At 41.1% G+C, this 23,412-nt stretch overlaps 1 protein-coding gene and 1 non-coding gene across 2 annotated transcripts in view; both read right to left on the reverse strand.

Annotated features, from left to right (window-relative positions):
- Positions 1 to 23,412, reverse strand: part of APEH (acylaminoacyl-peptide hydrolase) — a 2,062,145-nt gene that overhangs the window by 1,882,451 nt on the left and 156,282 nt on the right. The gene's annotated exons all lie outside the window — the stretch shown is intronic.
- Positions 6,350 to 6,422, reverse strand: TRNAF-GAA. The gene has a single exon. It is a non-coding gene; the product is annotated as a tRNA-Phe (tRNA).

Here is a 23,412-nt window from a genome sequence, read left to right on the forward strand (position 1 = left end):
AGGCAGGTGTGAGCCGTGTATGGTGAAGCTGACCATTCATAGCTGTCGTATCAGACCATGATAACTGGCTCTGCCAGGAGTTACACTGGCATGTCTATGCCCATAGTCAGATGCACTGCTGCTACATGAAAGTGACTGATGTCTGCTGGGCGAGCTTCCCTCACGAGGACACCCAGGACCAAGACCCCATGGCCTGCCACATCTGGGTGTGGACACCTCAACCACTGACAGAGTAGTGAAGTTCTGTCACTACTGGAGCATGAGTGGCCAACAACATCAGCTAACAGCAGATGATGCGGTTGACCTATGCCCATGAGGAGATAATCTCCCTCCCTGCAGACGTTCAGTCAGACACAGCCCGTTCCAACATGTCATTCATCCGATCCACTCAACTAGCAACATGGCAGAAGAAGTCTGTGTCACATCTACAACTCTCTGCAGGACTTGTGGGAATGTGCCTGTGCCTCCATGACAGCCCTAAACATACGTTGAGTGGCACAGGAAGGCACACCTGGATAAGAAGGATGGAAAGCAGGCCTCCTCAGAGCACCCCTAACAACCCCACCATGTGGCACCTCACCCACACTTTAGCTTCAGCCAGAGTCAATAGGCAATGAAACCACAGTAGCCACACTTCCCTAATCGAAAGTCTCACCCTCCACCTGTTCAATATGTGAGGGCTCACTGGAATGGGTAGGTGTAGACTCACTGGCTGCGTCCAATGGAATTACAGGGGATGGCTGAATATCAGCCTCAGTGTCAGATTCAACCTCTGCACCTCTTGAATGTACCTCTGTTTGGCACCAGAGTCTGCTGATACTCTGAAATCAGGTGGTAGGAGTCCCACACTTCCACTGTTAGGATCACTTGTAATAATAAGCAACAAACACAGGAATAAATTAATTCCTACACTACTACAGTCCAATATATTCTAACAAACTAACAGTGGTGCCACTATTACAGACAGTACAGCAATACACACAGCAGTCCTGACACAGTCACCACAAACAAAAATTTCTTTGAACTGCTCATCAGTACAGACAAAAATATTTGTCTTACCATGTGCAGATGATTGTAGGCTCTGTATGCTGGATGATCCTGGAGAAAGTTAAGCAAAAGGTAAGGACATCATCACAATTGGCAGTAACACAAGGGATAAAACTTTTTCTCTTTATATATCCATTACCTACACTTTCAACAAGAACTTGGATGATAAATCCACACTGAACCCATGTGTAATCAATCAGAATGTGTTTTTAACCGTAGCAACTACAATCCCCCTAATCAAGTTCTTATTAAACAGAACTAACATATTGCTGTAAATATTTTACTATACAAGAGTATTTAACAACTGAGATGCATAAGCCTACCTGGAAGTTCCTCCTGGGACATACTTACTGTCCCTGAAACAGTAGCACCAATGTCAAGGACATGTTCTGCACTTTCCTGTGAGCTGTCCGGATCCCAGACAGTAGACAGGAACACTTCATTTGCTGTTAGTGATGGCTCTGTAGCAGGCCCCCAGTACCCATCCAATAATGAGCCACTGCAGCTGCTTTCCTCCATCCAGATGAGATTATGTCTGTGGCCCTATGGTGCACCTAATCATACGTCCCCATCATGGCCACTTACTGCATTCACATTTGCAATCATCAGCTGCCAAATTTGCATTTTGCCTGACATTTCTCCACATCCCCTCCCAAGCAGAAAAGCACCATGTCTTCAGAAAGCTTCCACAATGACCAGATTCTCAGGGTCACTGAAGGGGAGGGTTCTAGGATTGAGATGCATGAGTGCCATAGTCTTTGGTGACCTAAAACATAACAGAAGGATAATGCACATAAGTATCAGATAACTAAAAATTCCTGTTTACAGACAAAGCAGAAAAAGGTGGGATTTTACTGTTACCCACTGGAGAAATATAAAACAGTCTAGATATTTGAAATATGAACAGGGATTGTGTGGTTGTAACATATTACATTCTCACACAAAGCAAAGTTGGATGTAACACAAAAAGAGTAACAGCAGGCACCTTGTTTGTGCCAACACAGAAATGCAGCTTTGCTCCCCCACCCCAAAAGGGCAGGCAAATGCCACATTTTGCTAACAAACAATTAGTAAAATGCCAACAGTGCTATCAAATGAACTGTCCCACTGAAACACATCTACAGATTTAATACAGGATATTCTATTTTAAGGTGTTGTCAATCATGTCTACCTTTGAAATGCCCTGACAAACATGCCCATGCCATCAGTACACTTCTAAGTAATGCATAAAGATAAAAGTATTTGCTGATCAATATAATATTGAACATATTTTTCTTAACATAAGTATATGCAGTATACAGTTGAAAATGCAAGCATACCTTCTTAAGTTCAGTAATCTTCTGTGCAGATATATCCAAAAGCAATAACCTTTTTTGTGTTCTCCACATAAAACATGTCTTCTCACCTTCAGGTTCTGTAGCTACACTGTTGCTTTTTTACACTGCAGATTCAGGGCTGTGATCATGGTGATGATACAGAGGTGAACTCATTAGAACCGCTGCATCCCAAATCACTGGCTCTGTGTATCAAATGTAAACATAGTGCAGGCACTCTCCTCAATGTTTGTTTTTAATGGACTACAACTGTGAATGATTGCTGGTAGGGAGAAGGAAAACAACAGCAATGCAGACTGTCCTACCCCCTGTGGGTGTGTCAGATTAGACTTACAAAGAGTTAGAAGTAATTTTGTCAAGGTTGGACATGTAAGTAAGCAGCACACAATTCACAGGTTCTGTTCGTTAACATCAGCAAATGAAGGGGAGGTTGGATAACTATATTATTGCCATCTAACATCCTCATACATTTTAAGGACAATAACAGAATGGCTTACAGACTACACATCTCAGATTACTGGTCAAATAAGACAAGAATGGGCAACAAACAGAGAGGCAACACTGAGCTGTATATTTGCAAACAATACTCATACATGGTATTGTGATCACTCAGTGCACTACATCCAAAAATAATACATTTACAAATAACTGTTGTATGGTTTCACAGTACTGGAAATGATGTAGCAGTTGGCTGTATGCAGAATGATTTCAGTTTCCTACTGCAAAGCTGTTTGTGTGGCAAAGAGAGGAAAGTCACTTTTACTGTGTTCTGAAGGTTCATTGCGGTGGGAGTTCAAATCCAGCCCTATGAAGAAATCTTTCATGTGTACTAACAAACGTGGTAGTGTTCAACTCAGATTGCTGTTCTTCATTTCAGCAATTTTCCCATATTATATATATATATATATATATATATATATATATATATATATATATATATATATACATACATACATACATATACACATACACACACATATATATCAATGTTTGTGTGGTGTGCAGCTTAGCACAATCAAGGGAAATGGAGACAAAATGAATGTCAGGTTTGGCTTTACTTATCTCGTTTGCGTGACGCTTAGCAGTAGTGCAGAAGCTAGGACTACTGCCCCACATGGGAAGCAGACAAAACACCTGCAGACAGGGTTCTGTAAAAGTGCAAAGGTAAAAAAGGATACATTGTTGCAGGTTTAGCTTTCCATCACACAACTGTTAGCAAGATTTCCCAGCACCTGCAATGATAGAATACCTGTAGAAAGGATGCAGACAGACAAAAACTTAAAACGGATGCATTCAATAATTCTGCTGGGCACTACGCAAACACGCTGAGTGGCGTCACATAGAGGTTATCAAAGAGAACTTGAGAATGAATAAGAACTTATGGAAGTGCCATGCAACTAGTCATGTGGCAGCAGGTTTAAGTGTATGGCTGGAATATAGATGGTCCTGGGTTCTATTACAACCTGTTTGTACAAATTCTGCAACCTATTTTTACTGTTGCGAAAGTGCAGTTTATAGCAATGAACTGAAAAATAGACAAGTGCTATTTCAACATTTATGTGGCAAAAGGTGTAACTGAAGGATTGCCATACATGTGTTCCTGGGTTCTAATACAAAACACTCCAGACATATTTACTGTTTCATTTCCCATTATACTCACTCTCACTTACAACATTTTAGATAGTGAAACGAATATGAATTATAGGTATGAGAGATATACCCTTATTGTGTTTTCAGATGCATGACTGAGGGTATACGGTCTACTATATTTATGTAGGTTTAATTCTGCTAGACACATACACAACTGGATCTATATACAAGAACCTAGTCAGGTCACACACACATGTGTAACACCTCAAACTGTCAGCTGTATTTATGAATGATTCCTGACTACGTCTGAGCAGCACCTTCTGTGGCAAAGATGGAAAAATCAGTGCTGTGGAAGAAAATGTTTTTTGTCCCTTACGTCTAGGTTAGAATCCCACGTTATCAATTATATCAGTGTATAAAATCAAAAACCAAATGTGTCAAGTCATGACATTTATGCCCCAGTGCATGTTTACAAACTTAACTCACCGGCCAGTTACCTTCCAATTTTCAATACATATACATTTCCAAGCTACATCAGCAGACACTGCCTCAAACTTCTAATCTTGCTCAGGGAATCAAGAGTATGGCTTAAACACTGGTCACTTTGGTGACTGGCCTATCACGGATATCCTTTTTTATTCATGTAGCTCGGCACATTTTCATAGATTCAATTACTCCTTACTTTTATTTTTAACATGCAGTGGATATAAAAAGTGTACACACCCCTGTTAAAATGCCAGATTTTTGTGATATAAAAAAATGAGACCACAATAAATCATTTCAAAACTTCTCCCACCTTTAATGTAACCTATAATATATACAATTCAATTGAAAAACAAACAAATCTGTTGGGAGGGGGGAGGATGTAACAAATAAAAAACGTACAATATGCTGGTTGCATAAGTCTGCACACCATTAAACTAATACTTTGTTGAAGCACCTTTTGATTTAATTACAGCATTCAGTCTTCTAGGGTACACACCTGCCATCAATTAGAGAGAGACTGAATAACCACAAATAAAATTCAGCTGTCCTAGTAGGATTTTCCTGACATTTACTCAGTTGCCTGCTACAGCAAAAAACATGGTTTGCAGAGAGCTTATAAAGTATCAAAGGAAACCATTGTTGAAAGGTATCAGTCAGGAGAAGGGTACAAAAATATTTCCACAGCATTGGATATACCATGGAACACAGAGAAGACAATCATCAAAGTGGAGAAAAAAATGGGACAACATTGACGTTGCAAAGAACTAGACGTCCCTCAAAATTGTTGACAAGATGAGACGAAAACTGGTGAGGGAGACTGCCAAAAGACATACAGCAACACTGAAGGAGCTGTAGGAATTTCTGGCAAGTACTGGTTGTGCACTACATGCGACAAATATCTCCAGTATTCTCCATATGTCTGGACTATGGGGTAGGACTGCAAGACAGAAGCCTTTTCTTACACAGAAAAAAATCCAGGCCCGGCTAAAATTTGCAAAACAATACATCACGTCTCCTAAAAGCATGTGGCAAAATGTGTTATGGTCTGATGAAACCAAGGTTGAACTTTTTGGCCACAATTCCAAAAGGTACGTTTGGCGCAAAAAAAACTTTGCATCACCAAAGAACACCATCTCCACAGTGAAGGATGGTGGTGGCAGTATAATGCTTTGGAGTTGCTTTTCTTCAGTTGGAACTGGGGCTTTAGTCAAGGTGGAGGGAATTATGAACTGTTCCAAACACCAGTCACTTTTGGCCCAAAACCTTCAAGCATCTGCTAGAAAGCTGAAGATGAAGAGGAATTTCACTTTTCAACACAACAATGACCCCCAAGCATATATCCAAATCAACAAAAGAATGGCTTTAAAGTTTTGGAATGGCCCAGACCAAAAACCAATAGAAAAAAATCTGTGGGGTGACCTGAAGAGGGTAGTGCACAAGAGATGCCCCCGCAATCTGACAGCTTTGGAGGGCTTTTGCAAGGAAGAGTGGGCAAATATTGCCAAGTCAAGATGTGCCATGCTGATAGACTTCTACCCAAGAAGACTGAATGCTGTAATTAAATCAAAAGGTGTTTCAACAAAGTATGAAGTTTAAGGGTGTGCACACTTATGCAATCAGCTTATTGTAGGTTTATTTTTTATATTTTTTCCCCTAACAGAATTGTTTTTCAACAAAATTGTACAGGTTATAGGTCACATTAAAGGTGGAAAAAGCTTTGAAACTATTTATTGTGGTCTCTTTTATATCACAAAAACTTGGCATTTTAACGGGGGTGTGTACACTTTTTATATCCACTGTACATGTACACACATGTTCACACATGTTCCAATTCAGACATTATATGTATTCCCATACCCTACACCGAAAGGTAGGAATCTCAAAAGGTTTCATGCCGAAACCCAGGATTGAACCAGGGACCTTTAAATCTTCAGTCCAACGCTCTCCCAACTAAGCTATTTTGGTTCTTTGGCAATTTTTTAGTTATAGTGTGCATTTGTTAGGATATATACTTAAATACTTCAGATAAAAATAGTTGTATAATTGTGTTAATGCATTATATTTATTTATTTATTTATTTTATTTTACATTTGTTAACCGGGCTAGTCTAACTGGATCTATTTCCATTTTCAGCAGAGGCCCGGGGAGAAAAGCTCCACACATAGACAACGAGGTATAACAAAACAGATTACACTCAGCTAGGACTTTGACAATGAAAATAATTATCAAAGAAACGGACTTTAAATTCCTAGACAATGTAAATAGCAACATGTTAAGGCTTATTACATCTTTTAAAACCAAGAAGAGAAAGTATAAGACCAAGGAAGAGGAAACAATGATAAATGGAGAGAGCAGATTTATAAAAGATATATAGTTTCTAGAATAGAGTCATAGCCATATAGAGGAAAGATATAGGGGAGAGGTCCATAAATGGTAGAAGAAGAGAACTAAGGGAGAAAGCAGGAGGTACAAAACAATAGGGAGAGAAAAAAGAGGGTTAACTAAGGAAATTAACTTTCAATCAGGGTTAGAGCAGGGGCACATCCAGTGGCTTATAAGGTAAATTCTAAGTTTTTGTTTAAACAGAACAGTAGATGCAATGGAAGTAAGTTCGGTAGGAAGTTGATTCCAGTGTTTACCAATGGAATTTGAGAAGAGGGAATCACCAGCTAGGTTATTAGATTTGGTTAAGGTGACTAGCAGTTTATTAGATGATCGGAGTGAGTTCAGATTAGAATAAGGGGTTAGGAGGTTAGAAAGTACAGGTGTGTTTTGAGGTTGATAGAAAGCTCTTTGGACAAACGTGAGTTGGGAAAGAAACAGCATGTTTGTCAGTTCTAGCCAGTTAAGTTGCTGCAGATTTAGACAGTGGTGAGTTCTGAAAGGCTTACCAGTAACAAATCTAGCTATATTGTTGTAAGTGGTAGACAGTTTGGAGATTGTTTTTCTTGAGGTTAGTATAGATTGGTGAGGCATAGAGAAGAGTGGAAATAAGGTGAGAGTGAGCAAGAGTAACTTTGGCTGGGGAGGTTAAGAAAGTTTTAATTCTAGAGAGAGAGCCAAGTTTCCTGTTTACAGATTTAATGGTATTGTTGATATGACAGTCAAAGGAAAGATTGTTGTCAATCGTGACTCCTAGCAGTTTTGTAGTAGAGTCAGGAGATATAAGAGTTCCATTATTAGATAGGATAGTGAAGTCTAATGTAGGGGATCTGGTAGTAGGCCTAAAAAGTAAGAGTTTGGTTTTTTTTGCATTTAGGAGGAGGCAACGTTTTAGGAACCAAGTTTCAACTTTGGAAAATACAGTTTGAGTATTAGTTTGTAGTTCAGAAATGGATTTAGCAGAGCAGATTAGTGTGGAGTCATCAGCATATTGTATGCATGTAGCTAGGGGAACAGCTACTTGTAAGTCATTTATAAAGGGGGAGAAAAGAAGGGGTCCGAGAATAGAGCCTTGGGGTACCCCGAGTGAAATTGGGAGAAGAGATGAGAGTTTGTTATCCCAGAGGACAGCCTGTTTCCTGTTAGTGAGATAGGATCTAAACCAGTGGACAACCTTAGATTCTAAGGATAGGGATTCAAGAATGTTTAAGAGGAGTGAGTGGTTGACCATGTCAAAGGCTTTGGACAGGTCAATAAAAAGAGCTGAAGACAGGATGTTATTATTGCGATTTTTGTTAATAAAGTCTGTGAAGGAGAGGAGAGCGGTAGTTGTGCTATGAAAAGGCCTAAAGCCATGTTGACAGTTAGAGAGAATGTTATTTGTTATTAAGTGGTTCATTAACTGATGGTGCACACATTTTTCCATGATTTTTGCAAGTGGGGACAAGAGAGCAATGGGTCTATAATTAGAATATTCATAGGAGTTACCTCCTTTATGTAAGGGTATGATGTGAGAAATTTTCCATATGTCAGGTATGGTTGCTTCATTTACAGTTCTATTAATAAGGATGGATATAGGGTAGGCTATTTCAGAGGCTGCTTTTTGAAGGAATTCAGATGGAAGTTGGTCTGCCGAGGGGGTACATGGTTTGAGTTTGTGGATACATTTCTGTATAAAGGTAGTGGAGATAGGTTGAAGCCTAAAGGTTGGAAGATTGAGGGATGTCAGGTCAGGGATACTAGTATTGTCACTAGAGAGATGGGAGGCTAAGGAATTGATAGTATCAATAAAGAAAGAGTTGAAAGTATTGGCAGTATCAAGGTAGGAATTCTTTTCAGACCCGGAAGGGCCTGTTTTGGTAGTCTGTCCAGGGTGAAGAAGTCTGTTAAGGGTTGACCAGAATTTTTGAGGGTTATTGTGTTTTGCTTGCTGGAGATTACTATAATAATTCTTTTTATCAGAGAAGATAGCTCTTTTGGTACTGTTTCTTAGGTGCCTAAAGGTCTGTTGGTCTATGGGAGATTTGGTGGGTCGCCATTTTTTTCCAAGATTTGTTCCTAAGAGACATTGTTTGTCTTGTATCTTTAGATAGCCATGGGGCAGGTTTAGATTTAATTCGGATGGAACGTTTTGGTGCATGATTATCTAGAATTTTTAGGAATGTGGTGTTAAAGTATAGAACAGCTTCTTCAAGAGGAAGTGTCTTAAGTGGGTTCCAGTTGCAGGCACTTAGTTCAGTTTTAAATTGAATAGGGTTGAAGCATTTGAGATCACGTAGGGTCTTATACATTGGAGAATTGTTAGAGGCATTTTTTTGTCTTATAATGTAGGTTAGATTGTGGTCACTAAAGTCATCGGGCAGCGTTCCGGACTGATAGTTTAGTTGAGGTTTGTTAATGAGAATCCAATCTAGAATACTTTCTTTGTTGTTCGGTTTGTTAATCCTAGTGGGGTGTTTATTATCTGAGTAAAGCCATGGAGGTTGATATGAGAAGTTGGGTTATTAGTGTTTATTGAGGACCAGTCCAGGTTGAGGTCTCCAAGTATTATAGTTTCTTGTGGGTAGGTGGAAGTAATGCAACTGAGGATGTTTTCTAAGGAGGTAGAGTTATTTCCAGGAGGTAGATATATGCAGATAATATAGATTGCTTTTTTAGGGTTTAGTTGTAGCTTTGAGATAAGAAGCTCAGTATTGTTAATGTCCAGTTTATCGTGGGGTACTAATGTTAAATTTAGTTCGGTTTTAAATAGTAGAGCCACTCCCCCGCCTTTTTTAGTTTTGCGGTCGAGTCTCAAGATATTGTAACCTGGAGGAATGATTTCATTATCTACAGTGTAGGGTTTTAACCAGGTTTCAGTCAAACAGAGAATATCAAAGGAGTGGTATTCAAGAAGGGAGTGGAGATGGGTGATTTTGTTATTGACACTACGGATATTAAGGTGCCCTATGAGTAGAGTATTTGCATTGGAGGTTTGTAGTAGAGGGGATGAGTTTAGTGAGGCAGGTATGGTGTCAGATGAAGTAGTTCTGGGCCCTGGGTTGGGGTGGATGTCCCCATCTGCCAAGGTAGAGTGGTAAAATTCCAGGTAAGCTTTGTTAGGACAGTTTAGTAAGTATTTTAGTTTCCTAAACCAGAGATTTTGAATTTTAATGTGAGACAGCCTATGATATCTGGCTAGGAGATAGCTAGAGGTAGAAGTAATGTTTACATGAGTGAAGTTTAGGCTATCAGTTTCAGAGGCAGTATGTTTGGAAGAGTGGTTAAAGTGGTAGCTAGGATTTAATTCATAACAGGTCAGGAAGTAGGGCAGTGTGAGAGCAAGAGAAGTAATGAGCATAAGTGTTAGCTTTAACAGAGTAGTTTCTGTTACAGAGGTCTTGGGTGGAGGTTTATAGTCTTTAGTGGACATGTTTAGGTGAGAGTGAAAGGAATAGACGAGGGGGCCTAGGCTAATATTGTAGATGAAGTAAGAGAAGCTTAAGAGTCAGAATATGTAATTAGCTTTGGGTGGGTAGGAGAGGTAATTAAGGAAGGTAAAAGTTGGGAGGGAGTTACAGATGAGGTATAAGTCTGGGATAGGTGTAAATATAGAGTGGGAGGGGTTAGTGAGGTATAAGGCTAGGGGTACATGGGGTGGGTGGGATAAGGGGGTAGGGAGGGGGCAGAAACAGTTAGAGAAGAGAGCGTAATCAATCAGCTAAGCAGGGAAGCTGAAACACTACGAGTTTCATATACTACGTAGTTTAATCAGTGAGTATAGAAGAGTTAGGTAAAGAGAGAAGGAAAGGTAAAGGCAGTATGCAGGAATATAGCAGGTACAAGGTAAAGTAAGAAAATGTACAGTTTACAGAGGGACACTGAGAGGGGTATTTGAGAGTAGGTAAATAGAAATATTCAGGATATAGTGATAGTAAACCAGAGAAAAGAGTGCAATAGCCAGGAAGGTACTGGAGAGACAGTGAGGACACAGAAAAGGCAAGGCAAGTGGAGCGTCACAGCAATAGTAAGGCTAGCAGACGAGGGGGACTTCAGGTCAACCAGGGGCGGGAGGGAGTAGTAATAATAGATAAAGGGGAAGAGGTGATTACTATAATGCAGGAAAGCAAGGGACAAACGCAACCTAAGCTGGTGCCACGTGTGTGCTGCCCACCAGAGGACTAAACATAAAATAATTAAGCAATATGGACATACAGTCAGTATAGGAGAGTTTAGAACTCAAAAACCATCACTGAAGAGGAGCTAGGGGTGCTTCCTGGGTGCCGTCACAAATGGCCTGAGTTGTAGCTTCTGGGAGACAAGGGAGATAGGCCAGCAGAAAAGGGGACACCCGATGAGGAGCACTAGGCTTTAATGCTGCAATACAAAAAAAGAAAAGGAGGGTTAGGAGACAAAAGGTAATAGAAAGAGCAGAGGTGGTTAGCAATAGAATGGGTAGAGAGGTACCAAAGTAAGAAGAGTATAGGTGTAAGAGAGAGAGAAAAAATATATATTTCCAAGTCACAGCAACAGGTATTCCAAAGAAATAGTCATTACTAGCATCAGCAGTTATAATACATTAGCACATGTTCATTCACTTTACCAGTATAAAGTAGATATATGCACATACAAGGTTTTAGAGTCAGTGCAGAGTATTTTTAAACAGTAAAAATGTAATAGGATTGAACGCTGTAAAGAAAATGTATTGGGAGATAATGCTGTTCACCCTGTGCTGGGTATAACTAGAGGCAAGCAGCGTTTATAGTATTCCTACTGGAAGAAACAACCTCATAGCGACTACCTGCAGTTGGCAAAATCAAAAGCAAGCAACAATAAAACAACTGTATACTTATTTCATGCTTGTAGGCCTCATAGCAACTAATAGCAGAATGAAATCAAGGAATGGTATAAATATTGTTTACAGTACACAAGGTGTCAGGCCTCTTAGCGACTAATGCAGTAGGCAAAAACAAAGGCAAAAGTTAAACAGAGCAGCTCTTACAAACATTACACTTTGAAAATAACTGGCGACGAAGTGCAGTAGCCCTAGCTTAGGTTATGGTGGTACTAACTTTCTCTCTTTTTTTTCTCTCACCCAAACCCTTAGCTGTCTTTTTTATTTTCTATTATGTGTCATCAAAATGTCTCCATATCATCCATGTGTACCAAATCACTAAATGCTACACAGCACATCGATGTAGGTCAATCCCAGTGGATTAGTCTGCCACCGCTCCACCAGATCCAACACTGATGCTCAGCACATCTGGGACCCAACTAGGCAGCATGGCCTCTACTGCCCCTGCACTACCTGTGCCCTCAGGTAGTACTGCCTTGGCAGCTGGCGCTGTAGTACCCTCAGAGCAGAGGTGGGAATTTCATCACCTGCAGGGAGACGCCAGGGTTGGTGTGTAGGGTTGTGCACCACCCCACTGGTGTATGCCTACACTGGATGGAGAAGCTGTGTCCCTCATGGTATGTAGGAAGTGAAGACAGAGCACTCAGATGCCAGCGAAATAAGGGGACAGTCATGACAGTCCTGTGGGTGAGGACTCTATTCTCACCATCTCCATGTTTGACAGGGATGAGCCTATGTTATCCCCTCCCTCACCCCAATCATGGTGCTCCCAAACCTTTTGTGTCCCTATCCATCCCTGTGTCCTATTTGCATTTGCTTCCTGACCTACTCAATTTATCTGTTGTTCATTCAGCTACACAGAACACAGCATGCAGAGGCCGTATTAATTAAAAATGCATTCCTACGTAGTCAAAGCAGTATACATGTTTTTTTCAGCAAAATGCTCTATGCTGCATTCTTTACATCACTTTTTGAAGCAAATAAAAGTAGTAGTTAGCATGGAATGGGCAGTGCTGTCAGTCTGAGAAATCTTGTATTCAATTAACTGTGTAACATGGGAAGTATTAATTCAACTGCTCAGACAAGCACTTATTAAAGAAATGTATTTTATTACCAAGATTACAGTGCTGTAAGTTCCTTCTATGATTTTTTTTCTTGGAAGTATGTAAAAACTAGGTCACCTCAACTGCCCTATATTGCCGCCTCTGCATGGTTAAATGCAGCATTTATTTAACAACTCACAGCAGAGATGAAGACTTAAATCAACTGTGCAAATACACATTTGTGAAAGCAATGCAATTAACAGCAACATGTATTGCATCTCCCTTCATCATTTTTTTCTTTGAAAAAATGCAAAAACAGCTCATCGAATGATGCAAAACTACTGAGAAGTTGAATGTACTCAGGGAAACTGTTCAAAGCACAGCAGCATGGACAAGTCAAATATTGCTGCAGGCTTTATTAATTCTAATGCATACATGTACATAAAACAATGTAACTTCTTAACAGCAATATGCTGTATGGTGCTTCCTAGTGGTTATTCTTACTCTGGTTTGCGCACAAACATTCATTCAGCTTTGCAAATTAAGACATCCCGTGGCAGTATTAAAGTGATCTGCTGATGAGAAAAGTGACCTACCAGGGTACCACTTGTTGATAGTCTGCTGCAGGTGATGTTGCGTACCCAGTGCAGCCCTGGCTTATGAAGGTTGTATGGAATACACACAGCATGGCTGAACTTTAGCACACCACTACATATGCAAAAAGCTGTAATACCACAGTACGAGTCTGACTGATCAAAGTCTGCTTCCATTGCATTAACATGTTGTAGGGGTGGTGGGAAGAGATTCCAGTATTACATACACTGCAGCCTGCAGAATATTTTAAGCATGATGCATGCTATGTGATGTGGTGTTGAGGAGAGAGGTTAGTTAGTCCAAGGATACGCGCACATACACCTAGGAGAGAAGGACATCGACGCTAAGGGTGCAGTGAAACAGCAGCAACACAAACCCCTCCCGAAACAGTAATGAGTAGAGTATATAGAAGTGGGTAACTTGACAAGCAAAGAATGACATGATGCTCCCAATCCTGGATGGATAGATGGTTACAGTTATGGTGGTCAGTGAATGGTCAATCAGACATTCCCACAAAGGAGGATGAGGTGGGTCACATTCATCATGTGTACAGATGGCTAGGGGTACAGGAACACATCTGTCTATGCACACACAGCATATCAAACAGGTGCAGACATGGTCTAGAAGAAGTGATGGGTATGCTGTGTCAAAGAATTTCCTCCTGCAATGGGGTAGGGATGCCACTATGTGACTGTAACCACTCCATTTGTCTGTTGTATTAGAATGTGGAGCCCCTCTCCAGTAGGGATGATGTGCAACTGCAGGGTCATAACAGAGATGTAGTTTGGTCAAGACATGTCCTGACAGCACAGGCCAAGTGTTGTAGCCACCCATGATGAGAAGAGGCAGAGTGTTGTACACCTCTAGATTAAGGTAAGGTCAGTTTACCTTACAATGCCCCCCCCTTTGTGCCCAAATCTGATACATAACCCACACTCAACCTCAGACAAAACTGCCATGGTGAACAGTAATGGAGTAACTGGCAATCTTCCCTATGGAAGTGAACAATGAACCTGCATAAGCCACTACAACTTCATATGACAAATATGTACTCTGTCCTTGCACTGCAGGTTCTCAAGGATGCCACACAATGCAGTAGTCAGGAAATTCTAGACCAGGCTGCAGCAGAATGTGCCTGGATAACACCCCAGCACATCTGTTGATTGATACAAATTAACATCCTTATGTTAGCTGTAAAATGTGGCAAATGACAGCATTTGGCACCCTGCAAGGCTGAGCAACAGAGGACATAACATTATACACAGCTGCTGCCACAGCTACAGCTAAATGGAAGCATCACTGGTGAATACTACCATGGAGGGAAGCCAAACCACTGAAGATGGTGAGCATTCAGACATTACGGTCTCAGTTTAAATTGTGGGAGAAGCCACATTTTCAACTGGTACTATAGGTGAATGCTCACCCAGGATGAATACAGTGCCAGTGTATTATCAGACTGACTCGCATATCTGCATCACCACTGACAGCACCTGCACAAGAGCTGGACTTGAAATTAACTTTCTGTGATACTTTATGTATACAGCGAGCTGGATGTAGACGTAAAAGTACATTTATTCCTACAAGTCATCCAATTGTTTGTGCATTTAATAATATTTGTGAAATACAAATTAGAGAATTGTATGAGAAAAGCCGATTTGGTAAATTTTATAACTTGACTAATGATGAGTGTATGGCTTTAATAACATTGAAGAACAATGATGAAATAATTAAGAGGCTGACAAGGGTGGTGCAATTGTACTAATGAATAGAATGGATTCTTTTCCTAATATGAATGCACTGTTGAATGATGGAGATACCTTTGTTGAAATATTTGGCTTAGATATTAAGCAAATGATAAGCCGGGTTAATATGATAATTTATGATTTACAGCTCATGAAAGACAGTGATTTAGATACATTTAGCTTTTTTACAGTACCTGCACCTGTTATACCGGCCTTATATGGCCTTCCTAAAATACATAAGTCACTCACAAATCCACCCATGAGACCAATTGTTTCTGGACGTGGTTGGCTTACTGAGCCTATCTCAATTTATTTACAACATTGCCTTTCACCTTATTTGAGATACGTACAAAGTTATATCAAGGACACTCCTGATTTCTTAGGTTTTACGACACAGATGTAACCAACTTCATTATGGTTACAAAGGACATTAAGTCCCTTCTTACTGTAATTCCTAATCAGTATGGAATAGCAGCTATTAGAAAAGTGTTATGTGAAAGAGGGTTATTTGATGGACGTCTTATTGAAACCATCTGTGAACTACTTGTAGTTCTTGAAAATAATGTTTTCACATTCAATAATAAGTATTACCACCAGGTATCTGGTGTTGCTATGGGTACTTTGGTGGCTAATACCTATGCAACATTGGTATCAGATTGTTGGGAATGTGAAATTATTTTAATAGTATTGTACCTATGTCAGACAAAATCTGATTTTTTAAATATTTTGTGGATGATGTCTTTTATATGGAAAGGCAATGAAAATAACCGGATGACTATGTTGAAATGCTGAATGGCAGCACTGTTTTTTTTAAAATTTTCTATGGAATGCTCTTCAAACAAAATCAATTTTTTAGATATGACATTGCATTTTGATGGCATTGACGTACATACCACCGTATATAAAAAACCCATACACTGTAATAAATATCTGCATAAAAAAGTATGCACGCTCCACATATCTTTAGGGGAATAATAAAGTCCCAAATGAAACATCTAAGTCGAATGAATACTGATATTAATCTTTTTCAGCAACAAGCAGATGAGATGGGCAAATTATTAACAGATAGGGGGTATGATTACATGCTACTATAATGAAATAGCTAGATTACGGGATGGTGATGCTAGTCCATACTTTAGGGACAGAAGAAATATTATTGATACAACATCTGCTACCCCTGATATTTGCGTACAACTTCGATATGTAACAACATACAATAGAAGTACTCCACAAATGCAGGAAATTATTACTGACAATTGGCCCATATTACAGGCCTTACCAGATTTAAGGAAATTTATTGACCCTACACCTAGGTTTGCATATAGAAATAGTGCTAATTTGAAGCAGCAATTATGTTCTAAAGATATAAAGGGGAGCATGTATTTAACCAAGGCAAAAAAAATATGGTACTTTTCCATGCTATAATTGTTGTTGCTGCACTTATTGATAAAGATGTGAATTATTTCGATACACAAACTGGAAAAAGATTTGAATTTAAATGTTCTGCAACTTGTAATAGTACTAACATTGTATACCTGGCTACGTGCAAAAAATGCAACTGCTTCTATGTAGGTAAGTCTAATAGAAGACTTAAGGATAGAATAATTCTGATATTAGATGGAAGATTTTGACAAATGCTCTAGCTAAGCATATAAATGAGACTAATGTACAGTATGGCTTTATGTTGAAAGTTATTCATAGGTTGATACTAGGGCTATCTGCCCTAGGGCATTTATAAGCCTAGCCAGAGTGTGTTTGGCTTTCACCACCCTTTTAGATTAGTTGACTGTGCCTCTGTATAGTAGGTCACAGAAGATAGCCCTTTTGAGGTTAGTTTACTGTGCCTCTGTCTAGTAGGGACACAGAAGAGATCCCAGGGGTAAACCTACAATCTCCCATCCACTTGTCAAGATTTCTCTTGAAGAGGGTCAATGAGGGACTCTGCCTAACATGGATTGGGATTTTGTTCCAGAGTGAGGGGAGCCTCTGGGATACGAATCTGTCCTTCCAGCATGTCCTATTTATTTCTGTGCTGAGGTTTAAGTCCCTGGAGCGTGTAGCTCTAAGGGATTTGGATTTCCTGAGGTGGAGCATGTCCATTAATTCTGGGTTGGACATGGGTTAATACGTCAGGCACAGATCGCCTCTGAGTAGGCGGTAAGCAACTGAGTACAGCCCGAGTTTCTTTAGCCTAACTGCGTAGGGCATCTGTTTGAGTCCCTTGATCCTCTTGGTGAGGTACTTTTGGGGTCTTTCTAGTTGCTGCAGGTGTCGGGTAAGGTACATCCCAAATGGGGCATTGTATTCAATTATGGGCCTGATGAGTAGAGGGGCACAATGACCTCTCGATCTAGATGTGAACCCTTTCGTGATAAGGTGGGCTATATAGAAGGTCTTTCTAACCACTTTGGCAATGTGATCGTCAAAGGAGAGATTGCTATCTACTTGGGTCCCCAAATCCCTAATTACTTCTTCCATACTTAATGGATTACCACCTATGTGGTAATTTGTGGGCACTTTGTTTTTCCCAAAGGGGATGACTATGCACTTTTTGGCATTTAGCTTTAGGCCATGGCTCTGGCACCAGTTTTCCGTCTCTGTGAGACCCTTTTGGAGGATGCTTGTGTCAGTCGGCGAGTCGATTATGGCACCCAGTTTGCAGTCATCTGCGAACTTGGTCAGCCATAGTCCTCCCATGTTGGCCTGTACCTCAGAGAAATACATACCCAACAAGAGAGGTCCCAGGACTGAGCCTTGTGGGACGCCACTTGTAACTGATTTAGTCTAACATGGCACCTGCAATTCTGACCATGTGGGTTCTATCCCTGAGCCAGTTTGCAACCCATCTTGTGACATAGGGGTTGATATTTAAGCTGGTGATCTTATTTATGATGCCTGAGAGGGGTATTGTGTCAAAGGCTTTTGCGAGGTCCAAGTAGGCTGTGTGGACTACCTTCCCTTCATCTATGGCCTTGGTGACTGTTTCAAAGAAGTCGACCAGGTTCAAGAGGCAAGATCTGCCCTTAACAATGCCGAATTGGGTAGGATCCAGTGTTTGGAGGTTCCCAGTATCTTTGTTTATGAGTTTCATGATGATACGCTCCATAGCTTTGCAGACCAGGCTTATAGGGCGATAGTTTCCGGGGTCCGTTGTGGCACCACCTTTGTGGAGTAGGACCACTGTTGCTGTACGCCACTCCTTGGGTACATATCCTGTAGTAAAGCTGAGACTGAACAGTGACTTTATGTGAGGGTTCAGTTCTTCTTGGAGTTCGTGTAAGACGCAGCCCGGGACACCATCCAGTCCCACTGATGCTGTGCTTTTTGCTTTGGAGAGGGCAGCTCTCACCTGTGCATCTGTGATGTCAGGGAGGCTACACTCTGTTGGGATAGACATTTGCTCTTCTGGGGGGGAAGGGGGGAGAAGTTTGCACTGAACCTGTCTGCCAGGATGTTGGCAATGTCTGTGGGTTCAGTGTATTTTTTGTCATTTTGAACTAATTCAGAGCATATCTGGGAGTTGCCACCCAGGTTCCTGACATAACTAAAAAAGGCCTTGTGATTATCTTTAGCATCTTGTGCAATTTTTCTTTCGAAGCTGGCCTTAGATGATTTTATGAGGGATCGTAGTTTCTTGCTAGTACTGATCAGAGATGCCTTCCCTTTTTGGGATTTTTCTCTATCATGTAGTAGCTTCCTCCTTCTTTTGTATAGCTTATTTATGGCTGGAGTCCACCAGACAGGTCTCCTGCCTTTGGAGGAATGAGTCTTGGTTTTATTTGGGATAGCACGATCCATGCATTCCTGTAGGTGTCCATAGAAAGCGTTTGTAAAGGATTCTGCGGTTTGGGCTGTATTTTCCACTGGCCCGGGGGCTTTGAAGGATTCCACCTCGGTTTTGAGAAGTGTGAGGTTTGCTTTTGAGAAGTTCTTCACCGTGGTTTCCTTGGCTGGAGGTGGGGACGGGATATGGATGTCCAGTGAGATTTATTTATGGTCAGATCTTACCAATGAGGGGTATACCTCTGATATGGAACATAGAGTCCCCATGTTGGTGATGATCAGCTCCAATATGTTTTCCCTCTTGTGGGAGTGGTGACCAGTTGTTCCATAGCATTTGAATTTACAAATTCTAGGAACCGTTGGGCGAGGGTGTTAGGGCTTGAGTAGTGCTCCCAGTCTATGTTTGGGTAGTTGAAGTCACCCAATATAATAGTGTTTGGAGAGACCTTCATATTCTCCAGTGTTCTCAGGAAAGCCGAGTGGGGTTCCTGAGTTTGGAAGGGTGGTCTGTAGCAGGCTACAAACTGAAAGGCAGTTTTGCCCACTGTTAGTTGCACATGGATGGTCTCCGATGCTTCGTAAAGTGCCACTAACCTGGAGGTGTGGGTATCTTTGATGAATATGGATACTCCCCTCCTTTTGTGGCCGAAAAGCATGGTATGAGGTATAACCTGGTAGTGCTGGGGTGCTCTTGGGAGCCTTGAATCAGGTTTCTGTTACTGCACAGATATCGATATTCTCCATACTGAGGAGAGCCTCGAGTGCGTGCATCTTGAAGTTTAGACTTCTGGCGTTGAGCAGCATTACCCTTGGTTTCTTTTTCTTCGTGTTGTCTATGGAGGTGGGTTTGTCTTTTGAGCCTTGCCTAAATTAGAATTGAGTGAATATGAATGGATGCTTCTTCTATCTGCAGACAAATTACCTGGCTTAAATCAAATGGTATCATTGAAACCAATCTTAAAACAGAGACATAACTGTTTACATTAATTTTTATATATTTGTCCCATTATATATTGGGATTTGTGCAATATTTTATTGTATTTAAAAAAAAAAAAAAAAAAAAGACTGATGCTTCTTTAACAGTATGGGATGACTTTTTATTGGCTGTGATCTAATTAATGTCTATATAAATTGTCTTAAGTAGGTGCATTGAGCCAATACTGATGAAGGGTATTAATCTGAAAGCTTTGTTCTTATGATTAAAATATTACGCTACTCAGTTCTACTTTGTTTTACTAATTTGACCATATATCTCATTTCCTCTCTGCTTTTTATGGCTGGTGTGAGTAAGCACAAAATTATCATTTTGTGAAATGGCTCCCCTTCAACTATTTAAATTTAATGGCCATCCTACTGTATGCCATAGAGCCAGAATACAAAAGTGACCACTCCCTTTCAATCTATCTTGCTCTTTTAAAAATAGTGGCTTCAATCTATCTTGCTCTTTTAAAAATAGTGGCTTCAATCTATCTTGCTCTTTTAAAAATAGTGGCTCCCCACTAAAACTTTTTAGACAAGTTACCCACTTTCATATCTAACTGCTTAATGCACACTGCAGTGTGTAGGATATACGTTTTTTTTTCATCTTAGCTTTAAGCATCTATTGCAAGACCACAAGTTATTGGAGAGCCCGCATTCTGCCTCTCAGTAGTCATCTTGGGATTAGTGCTTCTGTTTTCTCCTGGTGAGAGGAGAACAGTGACAACATTTCATGGAGACTGATGATCACCAGAAAGCCTAATAACTGCTTTATAGGTGACAGCTTGGAATCTGTGCTTATATTCTGACCCTGGTGAGAGTAGGAGCACACTGCATTGATTCCGGACTCTTTCTGGTTAGACAGAGAGTGTCTGTGCTTTTTTCGAGGCATCTACTAGAAAAAGGCTACAAGCCTACAGACCCTTGCATCATCTGGGACAAGATTGTGGATTACCAAACAGGCCGTGGCCTGCATCTCTTCTTGGGCTGGTGCCAACATTTTGCTTCTGGTGAGAGAAGAAGCAAAGGAGTATTATATCCCAAAAGCTTGCACCTGTCACCCCTGGGCTTTTGGATATTGGCAAAGGCTCTTGCTACCCCCATAGTGCCTTTTTTAGGCAAGGCTCAAAAGACAAACCCACCTCCATAGGTATCACAAGGGATAAGAAACTAAGAGTAATGCTACTCAACGCCAGAAGTCTAAACCTCAAGATGCATGCACTCGAAACTCTCCTTAGCATGGAGAACATCGATATCTGTGCAGTAAAAGAAACCTGGTTCAAGGCTCCAGAGAGCACCCCAGCACTACCAGGTTATACCTCATACCATGCTTTTCGGCCCCAAAACTTGGACCGAACCACAAAAGGAGGGGGAGTATCAATATTCGTCAAAGATACCCACACCTCCAGGTTGGTGGCACAGCACGAAGCATCAGAGACTATCCATGTGCAACTAACAGTGGGTAAAACTGCCTTCCAGTTTATAGCCCACTACAGACCACCCTTCTAAACCCAGGAACCCCACTTGGCCTTCCTGAGAACACTGGAAAATATGAAGGTCTCTCCAAACATCATTATATTGGGCAACTTCAACTACCCAAACATAGACTGGGAGCATTACTCTAGCTCCAACACCCTAGCCCAAAGGTTCCTAGAATTTATAAACTCAAATGCTATGGAAAGTACAGTTGTGTACACCTACCATAAATGTAGATGTTCGAGTGTCTTCACTGTTGCAGTCATGACTGTAGGGTTCTCCCCTGCCAGCAGGCAGGCCTCGGCCGGCCAGAATCCCAAAGTCTGGGTCCGGCATCAGCTGTTCAACCATGCTCCCTGACGTCAGAGCGCCAGGAGTACAAAGCTGACAGCCGACGCCATCTTCTCCAGTTTTTCTTGCCCCAGATGTCAGGAGTCCCAAAATGAAAAAGGTCCCATAACCTTTGCAAATACACCTCAGAAGAATGGTGAAAAAAGGAACTACACAAAAGTAAAAATACAAGGGGACAGGAGGGAGGGAAACCCAGACTGCAACAGTGAAGACACTCAAACATCTACATTTATGGTAAGTGTACACAACTGTACTATGTTCATCATGTTTCACTGTTGCAGTCATGACTGTAGGGTAGAATCCCAAAGCTGAAAGAAAGGGAGGTGGTCATGAAGAAGGGGCGGCTAAAAGGCCCCGCAAGGCTGGAGAGGCAAAGCCTGCCCTAGACTTAGAGTAGAGAGGTAGATTGTCGTGCTTAGAAAAAGTATGCACTGAACTCCAAGTTGCAGTTTCCAAAATATCTTTGGTAGGAACTCCCCTGAGGAAGGCCGCAGAAGTGGCAGCAGCGCTGGTGGAATGAGTCCGTATACTCCCTGGGATTTGCTTTCCATGGTGTGAATAACAAAATCTGATTCCATGAGCAATCCATTTAGAAATGGTCTGTTTTGAAATGGCTTTACCTTGGGAACTTGAAGCATAAGAAACAAACAATTGTTCTGATTTTCTGATGTCCTTGGTTCTGTTCAGGTAAAAACATAGTTGTCTGTGTACATCCAAGGAATGTAAGATCCTCTCCCCTTTATTTTGAGGAGTGGGGGAAAAAAGTTGGCAAGTGGATAGTTTGATTTAAAGCCACTTTGGAAACCACCTTAGGCATGAAGGTAGGATTAGTCCTCAAAGATACCCTGTCTTGATGAAAAATAATATAAGGTTCCACAGCCATAAGAGCTTGTAACTCTGAAACTCTCCTGGCAGAGGTTAGGGCTAACAGGATAGCTAAAAACTTGAAGTCAGAAGAGGCAGCAGGCTCAAAAGGAGGCAAGGTTAGTTTTTCCAAAATATAGTTGAGATCCCAAGCAGGAATAGGAGGAGATCTAGGAGGTCTTAAGTTCTTAGCTCCTCTGAGAAACTGTCTCATGAGCTGGTGGGAAAAGATGGGAGAGTCTGTATTATAATGAGCAGAAATAGCAGAGGCATGTATCTTAATGGAAGAGAAAGAGAGACCCTTATGTAAGAGATCTGTCAAGTAAAGTAAAATTAAAGTAATGTTAGGAAGAGGAGGATCAGAATCCTGAGCCTGCATCCAGGAACAAAATCTTTTCCATTTTCCTGCATAAGATTTTCTAGTGCTAGGACGTCTGGCTTCTAAAATGACATCCATAACCTGCTTGGGTAGGAAAGAAGAAATCAAAGGCCCTGGATTAACCAGGCCGCCAGGCTGAGAGTTCTGACATGAGAGTGTAGAACCTGACCCTGATGTTGGGACAGAAGGTTCGGAGACTGAGGTAAAACCCAAGGGGGCTCCAGGCATAGGTTTTTTAGAGCTGGATACCAAAACTGCCGAGGCCAATTTGGAGCCAGCAAGATTATCATCTTGGGCTTGTCCTGTTTTATCTTCAATAAAACCCGTGGAAGAAGAGGAAGAGGCGGAAAGGCATATCCCGAAAGGTTCCTCCAACTGAATGACAGGGCATCCACTTTCCAAGCTTCTCTGTGGAAAGTCCTGGTGCAAATATTCTGTAGTTGATGACTGAGATGGGATGCAAAGAGGTCTATGTGAGGACATCCACAGACTGCTGTTATCATCCTGAATATTTTGGTGTCCAGCATCC

The sequence above is a fragment of the Protopterus annectens genome, chromosome 7.part0, assembly GCF_019279795.1.
Source record: "Protopterus annectens isolate FY-2018-M chromosome 7.part0, PAN1.0, whole genome shotgun sequence".
In the NCBI taxonomy this organism is placed as follows: domain Eukaryota; kingdom Metazoa; phylum Chordata; order Ceratodontiformes; family Protopteridae; genus Protopterus; species Protopterus annectens.